The sequence below is a fragment of the Rhinoderma darwinii genome (genome assembly GCF_050947455.1).
Source record: "Rhinoderma darwinii isolate aRhiDar2 chromosome 5 unlocalized genomic scaffold, aRhiDar2.hap1 SUPER_5_unloc_31, whole genome shotgun sequence".
Lineage (NCBI taxonomy): Eukaryota > Metazoa > Chordata > Amphibia > Anura > Rhinodermatidae > Rhinoderma > Rhinoderma darwinii.
In genome coordinates, this window is record NW_027461789.1 from 233,527 (window position 1) to 250,905 (window position 17,379).

General features: G+C 47.8%; 12 non-coding genes across 12 annotated transcripts; all 12 read left to right on the plus strand.

Moving 5' to 3' along the window:
• Positions 1–368: 368 nt before the first annotated feature.
• Positions 369–559, plus strand: LOC142689610 (U2 spliceosomal RNA). The gene has a single exon (XR_012858467.1). It is a non-coding gene; the product is annotated as a U2 spliceosomal RNA (small nuclear RNA).
• Positions 560–1,847: 1,288 nt separating this feature from the next.
• LOC142689612 (U2 spliceosomal RNA) lies at positions 1,848–2,038 on the plus strand. The gene has a single exon (XR_012858468.1). It is a non-coding gene; the product is annotated as a U2 spliceosomal RNA (small nuclear RNA).
• Positions 2,039–3,322: 1,284 nt separating this feature from the next.
• On the plus strand, positions 3,323–3,513 carry LOC142689613 (U2 spliceosomal RNA). The gene has a single exon (XR_012858469.1). It is a non-coding gene; the product is annotated as a U2 spliceosomal RNA (small nuclear RNA).
• A 1,288-nt stretch (positions 3,514–4,801) lies between these two features.
• On the plus strand, positions 4,802–4,992 carry LOC142689614 (U2 spliceosomal RNA). Its single transcript, XR_012858470.1, has one exon. It is a non-coding gene; the product is annotated as a U2 spliceosomal RNA (small nuclear RNA).
• Positions 4,993–6,268: 1,276 nt separating this feature from the next.
• LOC142689615 (U2 spliceosomal RNA) lies at positions 6,269–6,459 on the plus strand. The gene has a single exon (XR_012858471.1). It is a non-coding gene; the product is annotated as a U2 spliceosomal RNA (small nuclear RNA).
• A 1,288-nt stretch (positions 6,460–7,747) lies between these two features.
• On the plus strand, positions 7,748–7,938 carry LOC142689616 (U2 spliceosomal RNA). The gene has a single exon (XR_012858472.1). It is a non-coding gene; the product is annotated as a U2 spliceosomal RNA (small nuclear RNA).
• A 1,296-nt stretch (positions 7,939–9,234) lies between these two features.
• On the plus strand, positions 9,235–9,425 carry LOC142689618 (U2 spliceosomal RNA). The gene has a single exon (XR_012858474.1). It is a non-coding gene; the product is annotated as a U2 spliceosomal RNA (small nuclear RNA).
• Positions 9,426–10,725: 1,300 nt separating this feature from the next.
• Positions 10,726–10,916, plus strand: LOC142689686 (U2 spliceosomal RNA). The gene has a single exon (XR_012858536.1). It is a non-coding gene; the product is annotated as a U2 spliceosomal RNA (small nuclear RNA).
• Positions 10,917–12,212: 1,296 nt separating this feature from the next.
• Positions 12,213–12,403, plus strand: LOC142689687 (U2 spliceosomal RNA). The gene has a single exon (XR_012858537.1). It is a non-coding gene; the product is annotated as a U2 spliceosomal RNA (small nuclear RNA).
• Positions 12,404–13,703: 1,300 nt separating this feature from the next.
• On the plus strand, positions 13,704–13,894 carry LOC142689705 (U2 spliceosomal RNA). Its single transcript, XR_012858553.1, has one exon. It is a non-coding gene; the product is annotated as a U2 spliceosomal RNA (small nuclear RNA).
• A 1,289-nt stretch (positions 13,895–15,183) lies between these two features.
• Positions 15,184–15,374, plus strand: LOC142689619 (U2 spliceosomal RNA). The gene has a single exon (XR_012858475.1). It is a non-coding gene; the product is annotated as a U2 spliceosomal RNA (small nuclear RNA).
• Positions 15,375–16,654: 1,280 nt separating this feature from the next.
• On the plus strand, positions 16,655–16,845 carry LOC142689620 (U2 spliceosomal RNA). Its single transcript, XR_012858476.1, has one exon. It is a non-coding gene; the product is annotated as a U2 spliceosomal RNA (small nuclear RNA).
• Positions 16,846–17,379: the final 534 nt, after the last annotated feature.

Below are 17,379 nucleotides of genomic sequence, written 5' to 3' on the forward strand. Positions count from 1 at the left end.
GTGCTGCTCAGCAGGCAGCACTGGACTGGACTGGATTACAGCTGATACAAGGTGTGAAGGAACAAGGGGTGGCTGTGGGCATGCACTTGCTGCCGCTGCCAGTGTTTATCTGCATGGCAGCAGGGCATTTGGGCGTTGCCAGGAAGGCGTTTTTATGTAGATTCCTCCTCTTTCAGCACTGCATTGTGGTGCAAGCAAAAGAAGCAAATCCTGTCTGGCTTCCTCTCCGGCCTTTATTCACCTCCCGTGTAGCTGTGAGTGTGTGAGCCTGCAGGGCCCCATGGAATTGCCTAGAAGTAGGCTGAATCGCTGCAAGGGCTGAACAGCAGTATCGGGCAGGCTCGGGCAACGCGCGGCCCGTTCGGGTTATCGCTTCTCGGCCTTTTGGCTAAGATCAAGTGTAGTATCTGTTCTTATCAGTTTAATATCTGATACGTCCCCTATCTGGGGACCATATATTAAATGGATTTTTAGAACAGGGAGATGGAAATAGAGCTTGCTCTGTCCACTCCACGCATTGACCTGGTATTGCAGTATTTCCAGGACCGGTGCACCCTTTCCTTATGTGTTGACTAAAAGCAGATTCCAAAAGTGTTTTTTGTCTTTGCTATTGTTTCTGTCTTTCTGAAGGGATCTCCCCTTTTAATCCCATTATTTCAACACCTGTTGGACAATGCATGAGTGATAATGAGCTCATTGATTAAATGCAATTAATGAATAGATTGCCACCTCTTGTTGTGTGTCGTCTGTGTTTCTGTGTTTCCGGCATTTCACATTGGAACACCTCATTCACCTTCCTTGTCTTCTCTCCGCCCTCCCTTTTAGGTAAGTTAAAGAGCTGCACCTGAGCCAGCCACTGATTGATTGATTGATTGATTGATTGATTGATTGATTGATTGATTGATTGATGCAGCACAACAGTCAAATAGTGGAGTTGAGTAGGGGAACAGCAAACAGCCAATAAAGCAGCCCGCCCGCTCGCCTGCCCGCCACAATGGACCTACCTGTGTACACTAGATGGATGTGATGGAATGTACTGTCGTCCCTACATTTCAAGAAGAAGTAAGAATTGCAGTTGCAACAAAGCCTTGCTTGCCTACAAAGAGAGCAGCAATTTGGATTTGTTACTATGTTACCTAGAAGAATAACAAACTGTGCAAGGATGGAGGTTGTAGGAGCAAGGAGAAGTTGTCTGTAAAGTTGGTGGATGCCTATTTTCCATTTTGCAGTCCCTTGTCTCCCTCTTGTGGCCTCCTGGAGGCAACTAGCTGTGCAAAAAAAAGACAGCCTGGCGGCCGGCTGTTGCAGTGTTGCCCTCTCAGGCAACACTGAGTGACTGACTGAGCCTCACCGTCTTATATAAAGTTCAGACAGAACTTTGCACGTGTCATAGTGGAGCCCTCAGGATTCCAGAGCCAGCTTTCTGACATCATAATGGGGCCTCAGAGATAAAAGCCTGGGCCCAGGCAGTGTTGGTCAGTGCTGCTCAGCAGGCAGCACTGGACTGGACTGGATTACAGCTGATACAAGGTGTGAAGGAACAAGGGGTGGCTGTGGGCATGCACTTGCTGCCGCTGCCAGTGTTTATCTGCATGGCAGCAGGGCATTTGGGCGTTGCCAGGAAGGCGTTTTTATGTAGATTCCTCCTCTTTCAGCACTGCATTGTGGTGCAAGCAAAAGAAGCAAATCCTGTCTGGCTTCCTCTCCGGCCTTTATTCACCTCCCGTGTAGCTGTGAGTGTGTGAGCCTGCAGGGCCCCATGGAATTGCCTAGAAGTAGGCTGAATCGCTGCAAGGGCTGAACAGCAGTATCGGGCAGGCTCGGGCAACGCGCGGCCCGTTCGGGTTATCGCTTCTCGGCCTTTTGGCTAAGATCAAGTGTAGTATCTGTTCTTATCAGTTTAATATCTGATACGTCCCCTATCTGGGGACCATATATTAAATGGATTTTTAGAACAGGGAGATGGAAATAGAGCTTGCTCTGTCCACTCCACGCATTGACCTGGTATTGCAGTATTTCCAGGACCGGTGCACCCTTTCCTTATGTGTTGACTAAAAGCAGATTCCAAAAGTGTTTTTTGTCTTTGCTATTGTTTCTGTCTTTCTGAAGGGATCTCCCCTTTTAATCCCATTATTTCAACACCTGTTGGACAATGCATGAGTGATAATGAGCTCATTGATTAAATGCAATTAATGAATAGATTGCCACCTCTTGTTGTGTGTCGTCTGTGTTTCTGTGTTTCCGGCATTTCACATTGGAACACCTCATTCACCTTCCTTGTCTTCTCTCCGCCCTCCCTTTTAGGTAAGTTAAAGAGCTGCACCTGAGCCAGCCACTGATTGATTGATTGATTGATTGATTGATTGATTGATTGATTGATTGATGCAGCACAACAGTCAAATAGTGGAGTGGAGTAGGGGAACAGCAAACAGCCAATAAAGCAGCCCGCCCGCTCGCCTGCCCGCCACAATGGACCTACCTGTGTACACTAGATGGATGTGATGGAATGTACTGTCGTCCCTACATTTCAAGAAGAAGTAAGAATTGCAGTTGCAACAAAGCCTTGCTTGCCTACAAAGAGAGCAGCAATTTGGATTTGTTACTATGTTACCTAGAAGAATAACAAACTGTGCAAGGATGGAGGTTGTAGGAGCAAGGAGAAGTTGTCTGTAAAGTTGGTGGATGCCTATTTTCCATTTTGCAGTCCCTTGTCTCCCTCTTGTGGCCTCCTGGAGGCAACTAGCTGTGCAAAAAAAAGACAGCCTGGCGGCCGGCTGTTGCAGTGTTGCCCTCTCAGGCAACACTGAGTGACTGACTGAGCCTCACCGTCTTATATAAAGTTCAGACGGAACTTTGCACGTGTCATAGTGGAGCCCTCAGGATTCCAGAGCCAGCTTTCTGACATCATAATGGGGCCTCAGAGATAAAAGCCTGGGCCCAGGCAGTGTTGGTCAGTGCTGCTCAGCAGGCAGCACTGGACTGGACTGGATTACAGCTGATACAAGGTGTGAAGGAACAAGGGGTGGCTGTGGGCTTGCACTTGCTGCCGCTGCCAGTGTTTATCTGCATGGCAGCAGGGCATTTGGGCGTTGCCAGGAAGGCGTTTTTATGTAGATTCCTCCTCTTTCAGCACTGCATTGTGGTGCAAGCAAAAGAAGCAAATCCTGTCTGGCTTCCTCTCCGGCCTTTATTCACCTCCCGTGTAGCTGTGAGTGTGTGAGCCTGCAGGGCCCCATGGAATTGCCTAGAAGTAGGCTGAATCGCTGCAAGGGCTGAACAGCAGTATCGGGCAGGCTCGGGCAACGCGCGGCCCGTTCGGGTTATCGCTTCTCGGCCTTTTGGCTAAGATCAAGTGTAGTATCTGTTCTTATCAGTTTAATATCTGATACGTCCCCTATCTGGGGACCATATATTAAATGGATTTTTAGAACAGGGAGATGGAAATAGAGCTTGCTCTGTCCACTCCACGCATTGACCTGGTATTGCAGTATTTCCAGGACCGGTGCACCCTTTCCTTATGTGTTGACTAAAAGCAGATTCCAAAAGTGTTTTTTGTCTTTGCTATTGTTTCTGTCTTTCTGAAGGGATCTCCCCTTTTAAACCCATTATTTCAACACCTGTTGGACAATGCATGAGTGATAATGAGCTCATTGATTAAATGCAATTAATGAATAGATTGCCACCTCTTGTTGTGTGTCGTCTGTGTTTCTGTGTTTCCGGCATTTCACATTGGAACACCTCATTCACCTTCCTTGTCTTCTCTCCGCCCTCCCTTTTAGGTAAGTTAAAGAGCTGCACCTGAGCCAGCCACTGATTGATTGATTGATTGATTGATTGATTGATTGATTGATTGATTGATTGATGCAGCACAACAGTCAAATAGTGGAGTGGAGTAGGGGAACAGCAAACAGCCAATAAAGCAGCCCGCCCGCTCGCCTGCCCGCCACAATGGACCTACCTGTGTACACTAGATGGATGTGATGGAATGTACTGTCGTCCCTACATTTCAAGAAGAAGTAAGAATTGCAGTTGCAACAAAGCCTTGCTTGCCTACAAAGAGAGCAGCAATTTGGATTTGTTACTATGTTACCTAGAAGAATAACAAACTGTGCAAGGATGGAGGTTGTAGGAGCAAGGAGAAGTTGTCTGTAAAGTTGGTGGATGCCTATTTTCCATTTTGCAGTCCCTTGTCTCCCTCTTGTGGCCTCCTGGAGGCAACTAGCTGTGCAAAAAAAAGACAGCCTGGCGGCCGGCTGTTGCAGTGTTGCCCTCTCAGGCAACACTGAGTGACTGACTGAGCCTCACCGTCTTATATAAAGTTCAGACGGAACTTTGCACGTGTCATAGTGGAGCCCTCAGGATTCCAGAGCCAGCTTTCTGACATCATAATGGGGCCTCAGAGATAAAAGCCTGGGCCCAGGCAGTGTTGGTCAGTGCTGCTCAGCAGGCAGCACTGGACTGGACTGGATTACAGCTGATACAAGGTGTGAAGGAACAAGGGGTGGCTGTGGGCATGCACTTGCTGCCGCTGCCAGTGTTTATCTGCATGGCAGCAGGGCATTTGGGCGTTGCCAGGAAGGCGTTTTTATGTAGATTCCTCCTCTTTCAGCACTGCATTGTGGTGCAAGCAAAAGAAGCAAATCCTGTCTGGCTTCCTCTCCGGCCTTTATTCACCTCCCGTGTAGCTGTGAGTGTGTGAGCCTGCAGGGCCCCATGGAATTGCCTAGAAGTAGGCTGAATCGCTGCAAGGGCTGAACAGCAGTATCGGGCAGGCTCGGGCAACGCGCGGCCCGTTCGGGTTATCGCTTCTCGGCCTTTTGGCTAAGATCAAGTGTAGTATCTGTTCTTATCAGTTTAATATCTGATACGTCCCCTATCTGGGGACCATATATTAAATGGATTTTTAGAACAGGGAGATGGAAATAGAGCTTGCTCTGTCCACTCCACGCATTGACCTGGTATTGCAGTATTTCCAGGACCGGTGCACCCTTTCCTTATGTGTTGACTAAAAGCAGATTCCAAAAGTGTTTTTTGTCTTTGCTATTGTTTCTGTCTTTCTGAAGGGATCTCCCCTTTTAATCCCATTATTTCAACACCTGTTGGACAATGCATGAGTGATAATGAGCTCATTGATTAAATGCAATTAATGAATAGATTGCCACCTCTTGTTGTGTGTCGTCTGTGTTTCTGTGTTTCCGGCATTTCACATTGGAACACCTCATTCACCTTCCTTGTCTTCTCTCCGCCCTCCCTTTTAGGTAAGTTAAAGAGCTGCACCTGAGCCAGCCACTGATTGATTGATTGATTGATTGATTGATTGATTGATTGATGCAGCACAACAGTCAAATAGTGGAGTGGAGTAGGGGAACAGCAAACAGCCAATAAAGCAGCCCGCCCGCTCGCCTGCCCGCCACAATGGACCTACCTGTGTACACTAGATGGATGTGATGGAATGTACTGTCGTCCCTACATTTCAAGAAGAAGTAAGAATTGCAGTTGCAACAAAGCCTTGCTTGCCTACAAAGAGAGCAGCAATTTGGATTTGTTACTATGTTACCTAGAAGAATAACAAACTGTGCAAGGATGGAGGTTGTAGGAGCAAGGAGAAGTTGTCTGTAAAGTTGGTGGATGCCTATTTTCCATTTTGCAGTCCCTTGTCTCCCTCTTGTGGCCTCCTGGAGGCAACTAGCTGTGCAAAAAAAAGTCAGCCTGGCGGCCGGCTGTTGCAGTGTTGCCCTCTCAGGCAACACTGAGTGACTGACTGAGCCTCACCGTCTTATATAAAGTTCAGACGGAACTTTGCACGTGTCATAGTGGAGCCCTCAGGATTCCAGAGCCAGCTTTCTGACATCATAATGGGGCCTCAGAGATAAAAGCCTGGGCCCAGGCAGTGTTGGTCAGTGCTGCTCAGCAGGCAGCACTGGACTGGACTGGATTACAGCTGATACAAGGTGTGAAGGAACAAGGGGTGGCTGTGGGCATGCACTTGCTGCCGCTGCCAGTGTTTATCTGCATGGCAGCAGGGCATTTGGGCGTTGCCAGGAAGGCGTTTTTATGTAGATTCCTCCTCTTTCAGCACTGCATTGTGGTGCAAGCAAAAGAAGCAAATCCTGTCTGGCTTCCTCTCCGGCCTTTATTCACCTCCCGTGTAGCTGTGAGTGTGTGAGCCTGCAGGGCCCCATGGAATTGCCTAGAAGTAGGCTGAATCGCTGCAAGGGCTGAACAGCAGTATCGGGCAGGCTCGGGCAACGCGCGGCCCGTTCGGGTTATCGCTTCTCGGCCTTTTGGCTAAGATCAAGTGTAGTATCTGTTCTTATCAGTTTAATATCTGATACGTCCCCTATCTGGGGACCATATATTAAATGGATTTTTAGAACAGGGAGATGGAAATAGAGCTTGCTCTGTCCACTCCACGCATTGACCTGGTATTGCAGTATTTCCAGGACCGGTGCACCCTTTCCTTATGTGTTGACTAAAAGCAGATTCCAAAAGTGTTTTTTGTCTTTGCTATTGTTTCTGTCTTTCTGAAGGGATCTCCCCTTTTAATCCCATTATTTCAACACCTGTTGGACAATGCATGAGTGATAATGAGCTCATTGATTAAATGCAATTAATGAATAGATTGCCACCTCTTGTTGTGTGTCGTCTGTGTTTCTGTGTTTCCGGCATTTCACATTGGAACACCTCATTCACCTTCCTTGTCTTCTCTCCGCCCTCCCTTTTAGGTAAGTTAAAGAGCTGCACCTGAGCCAGCCACTGATTGATTGATTGATTGATTGATTGATTGATTGATTGATTGATTGATTGATGCAGCACAACAGTCAAATAGTGGAGTGGAGTAGGGGAACAGCAAACAGCCAATAAAGCAGCCCGCCCGCTCGCCTGCCCGCCACAATGGGCCTACCTGTGTACACTAGATGGATGTGATGGAATGTACTGTCGTCCCTACATTTCAAGAAGAAGTAAGAATTGCAGTTGCAACAAAGCCTTGCTTGCCTACAAAGAGAGCAGCAATTTGGATTTGTTACTATGTTACCTAGAAGAATAACAAACTGTGCAAGGATGGAGGTTGTAGGAGCAAGGAGAAGTTGTCTGTAAAGTTGGTGGATGCCTATTTTCCATTTTGCAGTCCCTTGTCTCCCTCTTGTGGCCTCCTGGAGGCAACTAGCTGTGCAAAAAAAAGACAGCCTGGCGGCCGGCTGTTGCAGTGTTGCCCTCTCAGGCAACACTGAGTGACTGACTGAGCCTCACCGTCTTATATAAAGTTCAGACGGAACTTTGCACGTGTCATAGTGGAGCCCTCAGGATTCCAGAGCCAGCTTTCTGACATCATAATGGGGCCTCAGAGATAAAAGCCTGGGCCCAGGCAGTGTTGGTCAGTGCTGCTCAGCAGGCAGCACTGGACTGGACTGGATTACAGCTGATACAAGGTGTGAAGGAACAAGGGGTGGCTGTGGGCATGCACTTGCTGCCGCTGCCAGTGTTTATCTGCATGGCAGCAGGGCATTTGGGCGTTGCCAGGAAGGCGTTTTTATGTAGATTCCTCCTCTTTCAGCACTGCATTGTGGTGCAAGCAAAAGAAGCAAATCCTGTCTGGCTTCCTCTCCGGCCTTTATTCACCTCCCGTGTAGCTGTGAGTGTGTGAGCCTGCAGGGCCCCATGGAATTGCCTAGAAGTAGGCTGAATCGCTGCAAGGGCTGAACAGCAGTATCGGGCAGGCTCGGGCAACGCGCGGCCCGTTCGGGTTATCGCTTCTCGGCCTTTTGGCTAAGATCAAGTGTAGTATCTGTTCTTATCAGTTTAATATCTGATACGTCCCCTATCTGGGGACCATATATTAAATGGATTTTTAGAACAGGGAGATGGAAATAGAGCTTGCTCTGTCCACTCCACGCATTGACCTGGTATTGCAGTATTTCCAGGACCGGTGCACCCTTTCCTTATGTGTTGACTAAAAGCAGATTCCAAAAGTGTTTTTTGTCTTTGCTATTGTTTCTGTCTTTCTGAAGGGATCTCCCCTTTTAATCCCATTATTTCAACACCTGTTGGACAATGCATGAGTGATAATGAGCTCATTGATTAAATGCAATTAATGAATAGATTGCCACCTCTTGTTGTGTGTCGTCTGTGTTTCTGTGTTTCCGGCATTTCACATTGGAACACCTCATTCACCTTCCTTGTCTTCTCTCCGCCCTCCCTTTTAGGTAAGTTAAAGAGCTGCACCTGAGCCAGCCACTGATTGATTGATTGATTGATTGATTGATTGATTGATTGATTGATTGATTGATTGATTGATGCAGCACAACAGTCAAATAGTGGAGTGGAGTAGGGGAACAGCAAACAGCCAATAAAGCAGCCCGCCCGCTCGCCTGCCCGCCACAATGGACCTACCTGTGTACACTAGATGGATGTGATGGAATGTACTGTCGTCCCTACATTTCAAGAAGAAGTAAGAATTGCAGTTGCAACAAAGCCTTGCTTGCCTACAAAGAGAGCAGCAATTTGGATTTGTTACTATGTTACCTAGAAGAATAACAAACTGTGCAAGGATGGAGGTTGTAGGAGCAAGGAGAAGTTGTCTGTAAAGTTGGTGGATGCCTATTTTCCATTTTGCAGTCCCTTGTCTCCCTCTTGTGGCCTCCTGGAGGCAACTAGCTGTGCAAAAAAAAGACAGCCTGGCGGCCGGCTGTTGCAGTGTTGCCCTCTCAGGCAACACTGAGTGACTGACTGAGCCTCACCGTCTTATATAAAGTTCAGACGGAACTTTGCACGTGTCATAGTGGAGCCCTCAGGATTCCAGAGCCAGCTTTCTGACATCATAATGGGGCCTCAGAGATAAAAGCCTGGGCCCAGGCAGTGTTGGTCAGTGCTGCTCAGCAGGCAGCACTGGACTGGACTGGATTACAGCTGATACAAGGTGTGAAGGAACAAGGGGTGGCTGTGGGCATGCACTTGCTGCCGCTGCCAGTGTTTATCTGCATGGCAGCAGGGCATTTGGGCGTTGCCAGGAAGGCGTTTTTATGTAGATTCCTCCTCTTTCAGCACTGCATTGTGGTGCAAGCAAAAGAAGCAAATCCTGTCTGGCTTCCTCTCCGGCCTTTATTCACCTCCCGTGTAGCTGTGAGTGTGTGAGCCTGCAGGGCCCCATGGAATTGCCTAGAAGTAGGCTGAATCGCTGCAAGGGCTGAACAGCAGTATCGGGCAGGCTCGGGCAACGCGCGGCCCGTTCGGGTTATCGCTTCTCGGCCTTTTGGCTAAGATCAAGTGTAGTATCTGTTCTTATCAGTTTAATATCTGATACGTCCCCTATCTGGGGACCATATATTAAATGGATTTTTAGAACAGGGAGATGGAAATAGAGCTTGCTCTGTCCACTCCACGCATTGACCTGGTATTGCAGTATTTCCAGGACCGGTGCACCCTTTCCTTATGTGTTGACTAAAAGCAGATTCCAAAAGTGTTTTTTGTCTTTGCTATTGTTTCTGTCTTTCTGAAGGGATCTCCCCTTTTAATCCCATTATTTCAACACCTGTTGGACAATGCATGAGTGATAATGAGCTCATTGATTAAATGCAATTAATGAATAGATTGCCACCTCTTGTTGTGTGTCGTCTGTGTTTCTGTGTTTCCGGCATTTCACATTGGAACACCTCATTCACCTTCCTTGTCTTCTCTCCGCCCTCCCTTTTAGGTAAGTTAAAGAGCTGCACCTGAGCCAGCCACTGATTGATTGATTGATTGATTGATTGATTGATTGATTGATTGATTGATTGATTGATTGATTGATGCAGCACAACAGTCAAATAGTGGAGTGGAGTAGGGGAACAGCAAACAGCCAATAAAGCAGCCCGCCCGCTCGCCTGCCCGCCACAATGGACCTACCTGTGTACACTAGATGGATGTGATGGAATGTACTGTCGTCCCTACATTTCAAGAAGAAGTAAGAATTGCAGTTGCAACAAAGCCTTGCTTGCCTACAAAGAGAGCAGCAATTTGGATTTGTTACTATGTTACCTAGAAGAATAACAAACTGTGCAAGGATGGAGGTTGTAGGAGCAAGGAGAAGTTGTCTGTAAAGTTGGTGGATGCCTATTTTCCATTTTGCAGTCCCTTGTCTCCCTCTTGTGGCCTCCTGGAGGCAACTAGCTGTGCAAAAAAAAGACAGCCTGGCGGCCGGCTGTTGCAGTGTTGCCCTCTCAGGCAACACTGAGTGACTGACTGAGCCTCACCGTCTTATATAAAGTTCAGACGGAACTTTGCACGTGTCATAGTGGAGCCCTCAGGATTCCAGAGCCAGCTTTCTGACATCATAATGGGGCCTCAGAGATAAAAGCCTGGGCCCAGGCAGTGTTGGTCAGTGCTGCTCAGCAGGCAGCACTGGACTGGACTGGATTACAGCTGATACAAGGTGTGAAGGAACAAGGGGTGGCTGTGGGCATGCACTTGCTGCCGCTGCCAGTGTTTATCTGCATGGCAGCAGGGCATTTGGGCGTTGCCAGGAAGGCGTTTTTATGTAGATTCCTCCTCTTTCAGCACTGCATTGTGGTGCAAGCAAAAGAAGCAAATCCTGTCTGGCTTCCTCTCCGGCCTTTATTCACCTCCCGTGTAGCTGTGAGTGTGTGAGCCTGCAGGGCCCCATGGAATTGCCTAGAAGTAGGCTGAATCGCTGCAAGGGCTGAACAGCAGTATCGGGCAGGCTCGGGCAACGCGCGGCCCGTTCGGGTTATCGCTTCTCGGCCTTTTGGCTAAGATCAAGTGTAGTATCTGTTCTTATCAGTTTAATATCTGATACGTCCCCTATCTGGGGACCATATATTAAATGGATTTTTAGAACAGGGAGATGGAAATAGAGCTTGCTCTGTCCACTCCACGCATTGACCTGGTACTGCAGTATTTCCAGGACCGGTGCACCCTTTCCTTATGTGTTGACTAAAAGCAGATTCCAAAAGTGTTTTTTGTCTTTGCTATTGTTTCTGTCTTTCTGAAGGGATCTCCCCTTTTAATCCCATTATTTCAACACCTGTTGGACAATGCATGAGTGATAATGAGCTCATTGATTAAATGCAATTAATGAATAGATTGCCACCTCTTGTTGTGTGTCGTCTGTGTTTCTGTGTTTCCGGCATTTCACATTGGAACACCTCATTCACCTTCCTTGTCTTCTCTCCGCCCTCCCTTTTAGGTAAGTTAAAGAGCTGCACCTGAGCCAGCCACTGATTGATTGATTGATTGATTGATTGATTGATTGATTGATTGATTGATTGATTGATTGATGATGCAGCACAACAGTCAAATAGTGGAGTGGAGTAGGGGAACAGCAAACAGCCAATACAGCCCGCCCGCTCGCCTGCCCGCCACAATGGACCTACCTGTGTACACTAGATGGATGTGATGGAATGTACTGTCGTCCCTACATTTCAAGAAGAAGTAAGAATTGCAGTTGCAACAAAGCCTTGCTTGCCTACAAAGAGAGCAGCAATTTGGATTTGTTACTATGTTACCTAGAAGAATAACAAACTGTGCAAGGATGGAGGTTGTAGGAGCAAGGAGAAGTTGTCTGTAAAGTTGGTGGATGCCTATTTTCCATTTTGCAGTCCCTTGTCTCCCTCTTGTGGCCTCCTGGAGGCAACTAGCTGTGCAAAAAAAAGACAGCCTGGCGGCCGGCTGTTGCAGTGTTGCCCTCTCAGGCAACACTGAGTGACTGACTGAGCCTCACCGTCTTATATAAAGTTCAGACGGAACTTTGCACGTGTCATAGTGGAGCCCTCAGGATTCCAGAGCCAGCTTTCTGACATCATAATGGGGCCTCAGAGATAAAAGCCTGGGCCCAGGCAGTGTTGGTCAGTGCTGCTCAGCAGGCAGCACTGGACTGGACTGGATTACAGCTGATACAAGGTGTGAAGGAACAAGGGGTGGCTGTGGGCATGCACTTGCTGCCGCTGCCAGTGTTTATCTGCATGGCAGCAGGGCATTTGGGCGTTGCCAGGAAGGCGTTTTTATGTAGATTCCTCCTCTTTCAGCACTGCATTGTGGTGCAAGCAAAAGAAGCAAATCCTGTCTGGCTTCCTCTCCGGCCTTTATTCACCTCCCGTGTAGCTGTGAGTGTGTGAGCCTGCAGGGCCCCATGGAATTGCCTAGAAGTAGGCTGAATCGCTGCAAGGGCTGAACAGCAGTATCGGGCAGGCTCGGGCAACGCGCGGCCCGTTCGGGTTATCGCTTCTCGGCCTTTTGGCTAAGATCAAGTGTAGTATCTGTTCTTATCAGTTTAATATCTGATACGTCCCCTATCTGGGGACCATATATTAAATGGATTTTTAGAACAGGGAGATGGAAATAGAGCTTGCTCTGTCCACTCCACGCATTGACCTGGTACTGCAGTATTTCCAGGACCGGTGCACCCTTTCCTTATGTGTTGACTAAAAGCAGATTCCAAAAGTGTTTTTTGTCTTTGCTATTGTTTCTGTCTTTCTGAAGGGATCTCCCCTTTTAATCCCATTATTTCAACACCTGTTGGACAATGCATGAGTGATAATGAGCTCATTGATTAAATGCAATTAATGAATAGATTGCCACCTCTTGTTGTGTGTCGTCTGTGTTTCTGTGTTTCCGGCATTTCACATTGGAACACCTCATTCACCTTCCTTGTCTTCTCTCCGCCCTCCCTTTTAGGTAAGTTAAAGAGCTGCACCTGAGCCAGCCACTGATTGATTGATTGATTGATTGATTGATTGATTGATTGATTGATTGATTGATTGATTGATTGATGCAGCACAACAGTCAAATAGTGGAGTGGAGTAGGGGAACAGCAAACAGCCAATAAAGCAGCCCGCCCGCTCGCCTGCCCGCCACAATGGACCTACCTGTGTACACTAGATGGATGTGATGGAATGTACTGTCGTCCCTACATTTCAAGAAGAAGTAAGAATTGCAGTTGCAACAAAGCCTTGCTTGCCTACAAAGAGAGCAGCAATTTGGATTTGTTACTATGTTACCTAGAAGAATAACAAACTGTGCAAGGATGGAGGTTGTAGGAGCAAGGAGAAGTTGTCTGTAAAGTTGGTGGATGCCTATTTTCCATTTTGCAGTCCCTTGTCTCCCTCTTGTGGCCTCCTGGAGGCAACTAGCTGTGCAAAAAAAAGACAGCCTGGCGGCCGGCTGTTGCAGTGTTGCCCTCTCAGGCAACACTGAGTGACTGACTGAGCCTCACCGTCTTATATAAAGTTCAGACGGAACTTTGCACGTGTCATAGTGGAGCCCTCAGGATTCCAGAGCCAGCTTTCTGACATCATAATGGGGCCTCAGAGATAAAAGTCTGGGCCCAGGCAGTGTTGGTCAGTGCTGCTCAGCAGGCAGCACTGGACTGGACTGGATTACAGCTGATACAAGGTGTGAAGGAACAAGGGGTGGCTGTGGGCATGCACTTGCTGCCGCTGCCAGTGTTTATCTGCATGGCAGCAGGGCATTTGGGCGTTGCCAGGAAGGCGTTTTTATGTAGATTCCTCCTCTTTCAGCACTGCTTTGTGGTGCAAGCAAAAGAAGCAAATCCTGTCTGGCTTCCTCTCCGGCCTTTATTCACCTCCCGTGTAGCTGTGAGTGTGTGAGCCTGCAGGGCCCCATGGAATTGCCTAGAAGTAGGCTGAATCGCTGCAAGGGCTGAACAGCAGTATCGGGCAGGCTCGGGCAACGCGCGGCCCGTTCGGGTTATCGCTTCTCGGCCTTTTGGCTAAGATCAAGTGTAGTATCTGTTCTTATCAGTTTAATATCTGATACGTCCCCTATCTGGGGACCATATATTAAATGGATTTTTAGAACAGGGAGATGGAAATAGAGCTTGCTGTGTCCACTCCACGCATTGACCTGGTATTGCAGTATTTCCAGGACCGGTGCACCCTTTCCTTATGTGTTGACTAAAAGCAGATTCCAAAAGTGTTTTTTGTCTTTGCTATTGTTTCTGTCTTTCTGAAGGGATCTCCCCTTTTAATCCCATTATTTCAACACCTGTTGGACAATGCATGAGTGATAATGAGCTCATTGATTAAATGCAATTAATGAATAGATTGCCACCTCTTGTTGTGTGTCGTCTGTGTTTCTGTGTTTCCGGCATTTCACATTGGAACACCTCATTCACCTTCCTTGTCTTCTCTCCGCCCTCCCTTTTAGGTAAGTTAAAGAGCTGCACCTGAGCCAGCCACTGATTGATTGATTGATTGATTGATTGATTGATTGATTGATTGATTGATTGATGCAGCACAACAGTCAAATAGTGGAGTGGAGTAGGGGAACAGCAAACAGCCAATAAAGCAGCCCGCCCGCTCGCCTGCCCGCCACAATGGACCTACCTGTGTACACTAGATGGATGTGATGGAATGTACTGTCGTCCCTACATTTCAAGAAGAAGTAAGAATTGCAGTTGCAACAAAGCCTTGCTTGCCTACAAAGAGAGCAGCAATTTGGATTTGTTACTATGTTACCTAGAAGAATAACAAACTGTGCAAGGATGGAGGTTGTAGGAGCAAGGAGAAGTTGTCTGTAAAGTTGGTGGATGCCTATTTTCCATTTTGCAGTCCCTTGTCTCCCTCTTGTGGCCTCCTGGAGGCAACTAGCTGTGCAAAAAAAAAGACAGCCTGGCGGCCGGCTGTTGCAGTGTTGCCCTCTCAGGCAACACTGAGTGACTGACTGAGCCTCACCGTCTTATATAAAGTTCAGACGGAACTTTGCACGTGTCATAGTGGAGCCCTCAGGATTCCAGAGCCAGCTTTCTGACATCATAATGGGGCCTCAGAGATAAAAGCCTGGGCCCAGGCAGTGTTGGTCAGTGCTGCTCAGCAGGCAGCACTGGACTGGACTGGATTACAGCTGATACAAGGTGTGAAGGAACAAGGGGTGGCTGTGGGCATGCACTTGCTGCCGCTGCCAGTGTTTATCTGCATGGCAGCAGGGCATTTGGGCGTTGCCAGGAAGGCGTTTTTATGTAGATTCCTCCTCTTTCAGCACTGCATTGTGGTGCAAGCAAAAGAAGCAAATCCTGTCTGGCTTCCTCTCCGGCCTTTATTCACCTCCCGTGTAGCTGTGAGTGTGTGAGCCTGCAGGGCCCCATGGAATTGCCTAGAAGTAGGCTGAATCGCTGCAAGGGCTGAACAGCAGTATCGGGCAGGCTCGGGCAACGCGCGGCCCGTTCGGGTTATCGCTTCTCGGCCTTTTGGCTAAGATCAAGTGTAGTATCTGTTCTTATCAGTTTAATATCTGATACGTCCCCTATCTGGGGACCATATATTAAATGGATTTTTAGAACAGGGAGATGGAAATAGAGCTTGCTCTGTCCACTCCACGCATTGACCTGGTATTGCAGTATTTCCAGGACCGGTGCACCCTTTCCTTATGTGTTGACTAAAAGCAGATTCCAAAAGTGTTTTTTGTCTTTGCTATTGTTTCTGTCTTTCTGAAGGGATCTCCCCTTTTAATCCCATTATTTCAACACCTGTTGGACAATGCATGAGTGATAATGAGCTCATTGATTAAATGCAATTAATGAATAGATTGCCACCTCTTGTTGTGTGTCGTCTGTGTTTCTGTGTTTCCGGCATTTCACATTGGAACACCTCATTCACCTTCCTTGTCTTCTCTCCGCCCTCCCTTTTAGGTAAGTTAAAGAGCTGCACCTGAGCCAGCCACTGATTGATTGATTGATTGATTGATTGATTGATTGATTGATTGATGCAGCACAACAGTCAAATAGTGGAGTGGAGTAGGGGAACAGCAAACAGCCAATAAAGCAGCCCGCCCGCTCGCCTGCCCGCCACAATGGACCTACCTGTGTACACTAGATGGATGTGATGGAATGTACTGTCGTCCCTACATTTCAAGAAGAAGTAAGAATTGCAGTTGCAACAAAGCCTTGCTTGCCTACAAAGAGAGCAGCAATTTGGATTTGTTACTATGTTACCTAGAAGAATAACAAACTGTGCAAGGATGGAGGTTGTAGGAGCAAGGAGAAGTTGTCTGTAAAGTTGGTGGATGCCTATTTTCCATTTTGCAGTCCCTTGTCTCCCTCTTGTGGCCTCCTGGAGGCAACTAGCTGTGCAAAAAAAAGACAGCCTGGCGGCCGGCTGTTGCAGTGTTGCCCTCTCAGGCAACACTGAGTGACTGACTGAGCCTCACCGTCTTATATAAAGTTCAGACGGAACTTTGCACGTGTCATAGTGGAGCCCTCAGGATTCCAGAGCCAGCTTTCTGACATCATAATGGGGCCTCAGAGATAAAAGCCTGGGCCCAGGCAGTGTTGGTCAGTGCTGCTCAGCAGGCAGCACTGGACTGGACTGGATTACAGCTGATACAAGGTGTGAAGGAACAAGGGGTGGCTGTGGGCATGCACTTGCTGCCGCTGCCAGTGTTTATCTGCATGGCAGCAGGGCATTTGGGCGTTGCCAGGAAGGCGTTTTTATGTAGATTCCTCCTCTTTCAGCACTGCATTGTGGTGCAAGCAAAAGAAGCAAATCCTGTCTGGCTTCCTCTCCGGCCTTTATTCACCTCCCGTGTAGCTGTGAGTGTGTGAGCCTGCAGGGCCCCATGGAATTGCCTAGAAGTAGGCTGAATCGCTGCAAGGGCTGAACAGCAGTATCGGGCAGGCTCGGGCAACGCGCGGCCCGTTCGGGTTATCGCTTCTCGGCCTTTTGGCTAAGATCAAGTGTAGTATCTGTTCTTATCAGTTTAATATCTGATACGTCCCCTATCTGGGGACCATATATTAAATGGATTTTTAGAACAGGGAGATGGAAATAGAGCTTGCTCTGTCCACTCCACGCATTGACCTGGTATTGCAGTATTTCCAGGACCGGTGCACCCTTTCCTTATGTGTTGACTAAAAGCAGATTCCAAAAGTGTTTTTTGTCTTTGCTATTGTTTCTGTCTTTCTGAAGGGATCTCCCCTTTTAATCCCATTATTTCAACACCTGTTGGACAATGCATGAGTGATAATGAGCTCATTGATTAAATGCAATTAATGAATAGATTGCCACCTCTTGTTGTGTGTCGTCTGTGTTTCTGTGTTTCCGGCATTTCACATTGGAACACCTCATTCACCTTCCTTGTCTTCTCTCCGCCCTCCCTTTTAGGTAAGTTAAAGAGCTGCACCTGAGCCAGCCACTGATTGATTGATTGATTGATGCAGCACAACAGTCAAATAGTGGAGTGGAGTAGGGGAACAGCAAACAGCCAATAAAGCAGCCCGCCCGCTCGCCTGCCCGCCACAATGGACCTACCTGTGTACACTAGATGGATGTGATGGAATGTACTGTCGTCCCTACATTTCAAGAAGAAGTAAGAATTGCAGTTGCAACAAAGCCTTGCTTGCCTACAAAGAGAGCAGCAATTTGGATTTGT